We start from the raw sequence: 7545 nt of genomic DNA on the forward strand, positions 1-7545 counted from the left end.
ATTGAGGGAAGAATACAAATTTGAGTTTGAAGGACAGCAAGCATGTGGTTTTGGGGTCAGTTCATGGTGAGTCTTTGTGGGAAGGCTCAGGAATGTATAGGTGTGATAGTATGAACATGTGCATGCCATGCTTTGTGAGTGTCAAAGCTGAATGTTCACAGGGCTGATGTTCCACAGGTGCATTCCAGTCTGCATAAATACTGCTGAATCCATGGTTACACATTCAAATAGTTCTGCCACAAGTGGCAAACAGCCAGTGAACCAACTCCCCTGGCTACCCATGCTCTGCTGCCACCCTGACTGCTTGCTCACCCATACCAAGAGGAAGTTAAGAGGCTACATCAGAGGCATTCAGATGTCCATTCCACATTTATTTCCCAATGCTCTATGCGGGTCTATAAAGCTACAGACATTATTTTGATCATCAGCCTCACTGGTGGAATTTGTGTGGTGCACATGAATGTGTCTTTGCATTCTAGAAGTATGCATGTTACTGTACAAGATCAGGCTTGCCTGGGTTTCTTTCCTTATGGCTCTGTGGGTGGTAAATTCTGAAAGGATGTCTAGTCTTTATGCTTCTCACAAGCCCCACTGTAGTGGAAATACTTGTGTTGCAAAGAACACAGTTGAGAAATAAAGCAGATCAGAACTTTAAATCTGAGCTGTATCATCTACATGATATTATTACCATGGGTGAATAAAGACAACCTCTGCATCTTTCCTGGGAGTGAGGACACTGGCAACAACAGCTTGTCACAGAGTAGGTTGATGTGGCCATCTTCTTGGAGCCTCTGCCTCAGCCAAGTCTCTGCTATTTACCTATTCCCTTGGCTTTGCTGCTCTCAGTTCTTACTTTGGAGGCTTTGGCTTCCATAAGAGAAACACCTTGACCTCACTGACAATCTACATTGATTTCATAAACTGGCTGGTTAAGGATTATTTCAAGAGCAGGATCCATCGTGAACAGCCATTTAAAAGGGAGATTTTGGAAGAGAATGGTGACTACTAAATAGGGCTCTTGTATGCTAGACTGAATCTTGCTTCTTTCCATGTTGCTATGCTCATTTGATCCTGCCATGCACTAAGGGTACCCTGCTCCTCACACTTGCATTTCACTAAAGGCATGGTAAAGTTTGTGGCTTGTAGCTCTTTGAGATTGGGGCAAACACTAATGAAAATAGCAACAAAGGCAACAAAACATTAGTCAAACCCTTGCTGTGGCCATGTTGCATTAGTGCTTTCTTTCCATTATTCACAAATCCCCACCCAAACCTTTGTTGTTCTCTTTACTATTCAGAAAAGAAAAATGAGACATAAAGAAGTGGTAAAATCACTTCCAGGTCTTCAGTTAAACAAGGTAGTTCTGCAGTCCAAAGCCAGTGTGATAAGGTTGAAAGAAAAGTCAAAAATGTCAGCCACTTAAGGTCTTTCTTCTAACAAAGTTTCTAGTGTCAGATTTTTCTCATTCTATTGATGGTTAAATTCATGATCTGTATAAAGGGATAAACAAAATTTCTCAAGTCACCTTGAGAAGACCCATTTCCTTGGTTCTCTGTTAGCTGTTCTTACCGTTCTCATATATTTGCCTATATTAGTTAGACTAGCCATGGACCCAATGCATTCAACTTTGGCCTCTATTATAGCTACTATTTTCTTTTTTTTTAAGAAGAGGGGGGAGATGTAGGAGGTATGTAGGTCATAGTGCTTACAGATAAGCACTAGAGAAATCAGAAATGTTAAACACACAGGGTTGTCTATTCACACACACAGAGAGAGAGAGAGAGAGAGAGAGAGAGAGAGAGAGAGAGAGAGAGAGAGAGAGAGAGAGAGAGAGAGAGAAACCTATGAAGGCTGGGAATTGATGTAGTTAATAGCTTATTGACTTCTGCACTATTTGTATGGCCAGGTCACACTGGCTTTCCCAGACCCCTATGTTTATCTCAGACAATCTATAACATGATCCTCCCTGAAACCCTTATCAGAAACATTGTTTACTTTGGCCTGCTTCCTCAGTTAATCTATTGAACCCATCTTTATGAAAGATATCACTTGTACTTTACAAGAGTTTCTATGTAATCATGTCTTAAGCTTTTTTGTACACATGGGATTGAGTTAATTATCACTCCACCCCCAAATTTTGCTATGCTTAAATAAGCATAAAATAAACTACCTAGTATCAGACTCTCAAAGTTTGAACCAACAATGACTACTGAGTTGTGCTGAACTGAATCCCATTCTTGCCTTCCCTGGATCAGCACTCTGCTGGCCATGGTGTTTGCAGACACCAACCCCCTGCCTCTGAACATATACTAGATGACAATGAGTAGCATGCACATACACATAGAAACACACATGCACCTGTAGACATATGAAAATTATAAAAATAAATGAAAGAGAAAGCTAAGTGGAGCCCATGAAAACTAAAGTAAGTCTTAATGTTAAGTTATTGAGTAAGGGGGGTTTTAAAAAAGAGGGAACAGAGCCTACTTGAAAGAAATTCTGGGAAGATAACATAAAGGGTTAGAGAGAGGAGACATGACATGGAGACACCTGGTGACTCCTGAGTCAGACATCTGAGTGGGGGCTATTTGCATCATCTAGAAGTCAGTCAGGGTTTACATACCTTACTGGTGATGTTTTTTTTATATGGTAGACGAGTTTCTACTGAATGCAATGTTCTAGGGTAAGGGTTATGAGATACAGATCACAGAACTGGTACCCTCCACCTAGATTTCTGCGATCTTCAGCAAGCATAAGTGGCCATGATTTCTTACTACCTCATTCTGGAATTCAGGGATAGGAAGACTGGTTTTCATGGGAGCATCTGGCACTGACATGGTTAGCTAGTGCAAAATGCGGTTCAAGAGATCCCTCCTCCCTTCCTGACCAAACTCTCCTACTCCTGTCTCCATCTCAGTCCCTTTTTACCCCTGCACAGAGATCTTCTGAGGTCCCTGTGATAAGGGCTGTAACTATAGCACGGCCAGGTTCTCCTCCCTTCACTCAGAAGACTGGGTTGTTCTCATTGTGTCTTCTCTGATACACCAGGGCCATGAGTGAGGCTATACACAACTCAGGCCACCCCTTGATCAGATTTGGCTTTGTCTAACTGCCCTTGTTATATTGGTGTCTCAACTTTTATGGGAGTTGTTAAACCAAGAGGTCTGGAATCCTGCACCACATTTTTGCATTTGTATCATGTCCATCACATTCTGAGAAAATGAGAAGGAAATACTTCAAGGTGTATTGATATATGAATAATGATAGACAGGTAGATAGATGAGCAAATGGGAAGATGTTAATACCTGATGCATAGGTGGGCTGAATGCATGATGGAGAAAAATTGCTTATCCATCCAAGGAAACTAGAAGCTTTGGTCTTAAGCTAACCTTGCAGTCTCCAGAGTTTATAATATATGTTGGGGATAATCTAAGCTTTTAAATTTGTATCATTTTCTTTTTTTGGATATTTCTGTGGATTCTCAGTGGCTTTCTCTTGGAACCCAGAATCATTACAAGGAATGTGGGTATAAAACAGGAGGTTTAAATGCCCAAAATTGCAGACCGTTTTTGTAAAACAGAAGTCTGATGGAAAGAAATGGGGTTTGGATCTGGAAAGATGACTCAGCAGCTGTTAATAACCCTTGCTGGTCTTGCAGAAGCCCTGAATTCAATTCCCAGCACCCATACAGGTTGGGTGGCTTACAATTGCTTATAACTCTGGGTCCAGATACCTTCACTCTTGTACACATACCCTGATACATAAAATTTAAAATCTTTGGATAATAAATCCAAAGATTTATTTATTTTTATTTTCTGCGTATGGACATTTTGCCTGCATGTGTGTCAGTATCATATGGGTGCCGTGCCCACAAAGGGCAGAAGAGTGTGTCTGATGCCATGGAACTGGAGATGCAGACAGTGGTGAGAACCACATAGATGCTGGGAACCGAACCCAGGTCTTTTGCAAGAGTATCCATTGTTCTTACCTGCTGATTCATCTCTCTTTCATCACATAAGTCTTTTTAAAAAAGAACTAAATGGAGGCAGATAATTAAAACAGTAGAGATAAGAAGTTTACATTATAGTTTATTTTTTATTTTTATTTTTTCATTTTTCAAGACAGGGTTTCTCTGTGTAGCTTTGTACCTCTCCTGGAACTCACTCTGTAGCCCAGGCTGGCCTGGAACTCACAGAGATCCACCTGCTTCTGCCTCCTGAGTACTGGGATTAAAGTCGTGTGCCACCACTGCCCGGCTAGAAGTTTACATACATTATGTAATTATGAATTATTTACCTGAATTATTTACCAACCAGAGAAACGGCCTAAAAGAATTCCCAAACAGGAAAAAAGATGGGTACATGTGTGACAGCTGGGTACATATGTGGTGGGCACACACTGTTTGCGTAGACTACCTCTTAACTGCACACTTGGCTAGCTTGAAGAAACTGGCCTCTTGAACTTATGGGAGAATTTTTGAGACTGTTTTTAATTTCCTTGGACCCATCAGGCCCTGGACTGTGCTCTGAGTTAGAATTTATTTCTTTCCATACTTTTTCAATACTGTGCAGTTCTTTTTTCTGCTGAGTTCTCTTACCAAGGAAGGTATATTTACCTCACACACATTCTCTGTTGTACACTATGCTCTATAGTTTCTGTATGGTGTCCGTGTCCGTGTGTATGTGTGTGTGTGTGTGTGTGTGTGTGTGTGTGTGTGTGTGCACATGCATGGGTACAGAAGTGAGCACAGATGCACATGTGCTCTCAATGAAGAAGTCCCTACCTCTAAAGCCTTACCCCAACAGGACCTTTGAAAATGTCCTGGTATTTAAGCAGTACCCATCTCCATGCCCTCTCCCTTCAATGCACAGGAAGTTTGGGGTGGGAGAGGGATACAAATCCTCAGGAATGCAATGTTTTCAACAATAGAATCATCAGAGACATTTGGTGCCAGAGGAATTCTCTTTTAATTGTTTGGGAAGGGTGATGGGAAAGGGCGTCTGGGTGTGCCGCCTGGATTTCCAGCAGGGTGATGTAGATACATGTCAGCGAAGATGATTAGACAGTTTAGAAGCAGATCTTTGTCAGAGATGCAAACTGCAACTGCTAATTAAGAAAGGGCTGAGATCGAGGAAGCCGCAGCCTAGAAGCTTCTTTCCAAGTGTGAAATATGACTGCATCCAGAAGCAGCGGCGGCGAGCCCAGGAATGGCTGATGCGGGAAGGAATACCAGATGCTGACCAAGAAGCCAAGAAGGAAAAGATGTCACCTTCTGTCCTGGGAATTCTCCTCTGGCTGCAAGCTGAGAGCTCACTTCTGCTTGGACTTCTGGCACTGCTGGGGTGGCGGACACTTCTGTTGGCACTTGGGAGGAGGCTGGCAAGGCTGCTTGGTCTGCTGGGGTTGGGGGCAGCATTGCTGCGGGGGAGCGCACTGCTGGGGTGGGGGGCAGCACTGCTGTGGGGGGGCGCACTGCTGGGGTGGGGGGCAGCACTGCTGTGGGGGTGCGCACTGCTGTGGGGGTGCACACTGCTGTGGGGGAGCACACTGCTTCTGCTTCTGCTGAGACATTCTGGATTTCCAACTAGAAACAAGCACAAAGAAAGAGACAGGTTGAGCCATAGATCCTGGAGCCAGGTGACTCTCCTTGACATTCACATGCTGCTGTTTTGACCCTGACCTGGTTGTTTCGTGTATTTAAGGTGTGTGTGTGTGTGTGTGTGTGTGTGTGTGTGTGTGTGTGTACATCCATACTTGCTTACATGTTTAACTAAATGTCTGTAAGCTGTTTTAGCTCTTTCTGAAAAAAAATAAACAAGGAATGGCTGAAGGAGGGAAGAAGGGATGGGGAAGGAAAGAGAAAGAGGATGGAAGAAGAAAAATGTAAAAAAAAATTAAAAAGGGAAGAAGGAGAAAGACATCAAGAAAGAGAAAGAAAGGAGAAACATAGACAACTAAACAGCTATCTGTGTTATAAAGAAAACTGTGGATACGAAGGCAGAATGTTCTAGGATCTGAATCCTGCCTAAACTACTACACCCTTTGGTTTTCATCAATGTGCTTTTCTGTACCAACCTCTTCTGGAGTTGCTGTCTAAATCAGCAAGTAAAAATACATCCAAGCTTGCTAACATGAGTGGATGTGTGTATTAGAATCCACCCATCCACAGCAGCTCTAGCACATGTATAAGAATTCAAGATAAACATCTTAACCATTCTCTAAAGGAATTTTCAGAACAGAGAGACCCAGAGGTAGATACTGCAAAACCATCTAGCTTCAGCCTCTTGACTGCTTTTGAAGAAAGCTACTCAGAAAAGCAGGGGGGCTCAGTTGCACAGCCATTCAGCATGGGAGGGTAGGGGGGGGTCTCTTGGTCCCCAGAACAGGGACCTTCTTAAAGCTTCACTGTCCTGTCCCTGCTGTCCTGTATTTCCGGGCTTCCCCTCCTCTGTCCCGAGGCAGCCTGCTTCACTTCTTCCCTGGACCCCGATTTTCTCCCTGAAGGATAACTCTGCCAGTGAGCCTAGAGCTGGTCGCCCTCTCCTTCGTATTCCTTCTTAAGACCTGGGGAGGCACAATGCCCGCACCATGCCAGCAGGTCTTTGGGACACTGTTTTTCTTGTACAGCCCTCTTCTGGTTTCAGCTCAGTCTCCCCAGATCTCCAGCCAGATGATTGTAGGCACAAGGTTGATTGGTTTAAAATGGTAGGAAAGAGGCAGGTGCCCAGAGAAAGCCTCCCTTTCTGACCACCCAGAGCTCCCTCCTCTACTCCCAGGAGTTGGAATATATGCAGAGCCAGGCAGCTGTGAGGGCCCTACCTCAATGGACTTACCAGAGTTCACCAGAGACTGGAGTGTAGTAGAGACGCAGAGCTGTTTGGGACGCTCTCAGCTGGCCCACCTTTTATACATATCACATCTCTGCCCGGGGCCATGAGGTGGCCTAGGATTGGGGTATACTAATTAGTCTCTAGTCACAATAGGACCCATCTGCCCTTCCTCAAATTTCAGGTTTTACTCACCCCCTAGGGCTGGCAGCCTCCCTCTTGGTATGGCAGGACTTGGGGATGACAATGACTTCACCGTCGCCCTTGCTCCACCTCCCCATCGCTTTACAAGGGTTGGCCTTGGATTTCCAAATCCACTTGTGACTTTTGACTTAGAACCTTGGCATCTGGGATGGTCCCAAGCAGGCATTCAGGACAGTGCTGGGTGCGGGGGCTGTGAGGGCTGTGAGGGGAGTGTTCTGGGAAGTTCTGTTCGGCGGCAGCAGAGGGGTTGAGGTAGCTCTAGGAGTCTATGCAGATAGATAGCTTTGTTGTCAGAGAAATGGCAGAGGAGATGACTGGTTCTCTTAGGGTCTCATTAAATTCAGAAAAATTAAGTCTTTGATTTGCTCCGTGCTCCGAGTAGCTTTCAGACTGAACTGGCAGGAAGACAAAGTGATTTTATTCTTCTTCATGTCATCTAAGCAATAAATTAGGGACTGCAGTCCTCTGTCCTGCCTGCTATTGGGAAAACCATTAGGTCCCATTAAGATAAACT

At 44.1% G+C, this 7545-nt stretch overlaps 1 long non-coding RNA gene across 1 annotated transcript; it reads right to left on the reverse strand.

Annotated features, from left to right (window-relative positions):
* Positions 1–4948: 4948 nt before the first annotated feature.
* Positions 4949–7106, reverse strand: LOC114683130. The gene is made up of 3 exons (XR_005091902.1): positions 7023–7106; positions 6834–6943; positions 4949–5584 (listed from the first exon to the last, which is right to left on the reverse strand). It is a non-coding gene; the product is annotated as an uncharacterized LOC114683130 (long non-coding RNA).
* Positions 7107–7545: the final 439 nt, after the last annotated feature.

Source organism: Peromyscus leucopus, chromosome 6 (genome assembly GCF_004664715.2).
Source record: "Peromyscus leucopus breed LL Stock chromosome 6, UCI_PerLeu_2.1, whole genome shotgun sequence".
Taxonomy (NCBI): Eukaryota; Metazoa; Chordata; class Mammalia; order Rodentia; family Cricetidae; genus Peromyscus; species Peromyscus leucopus.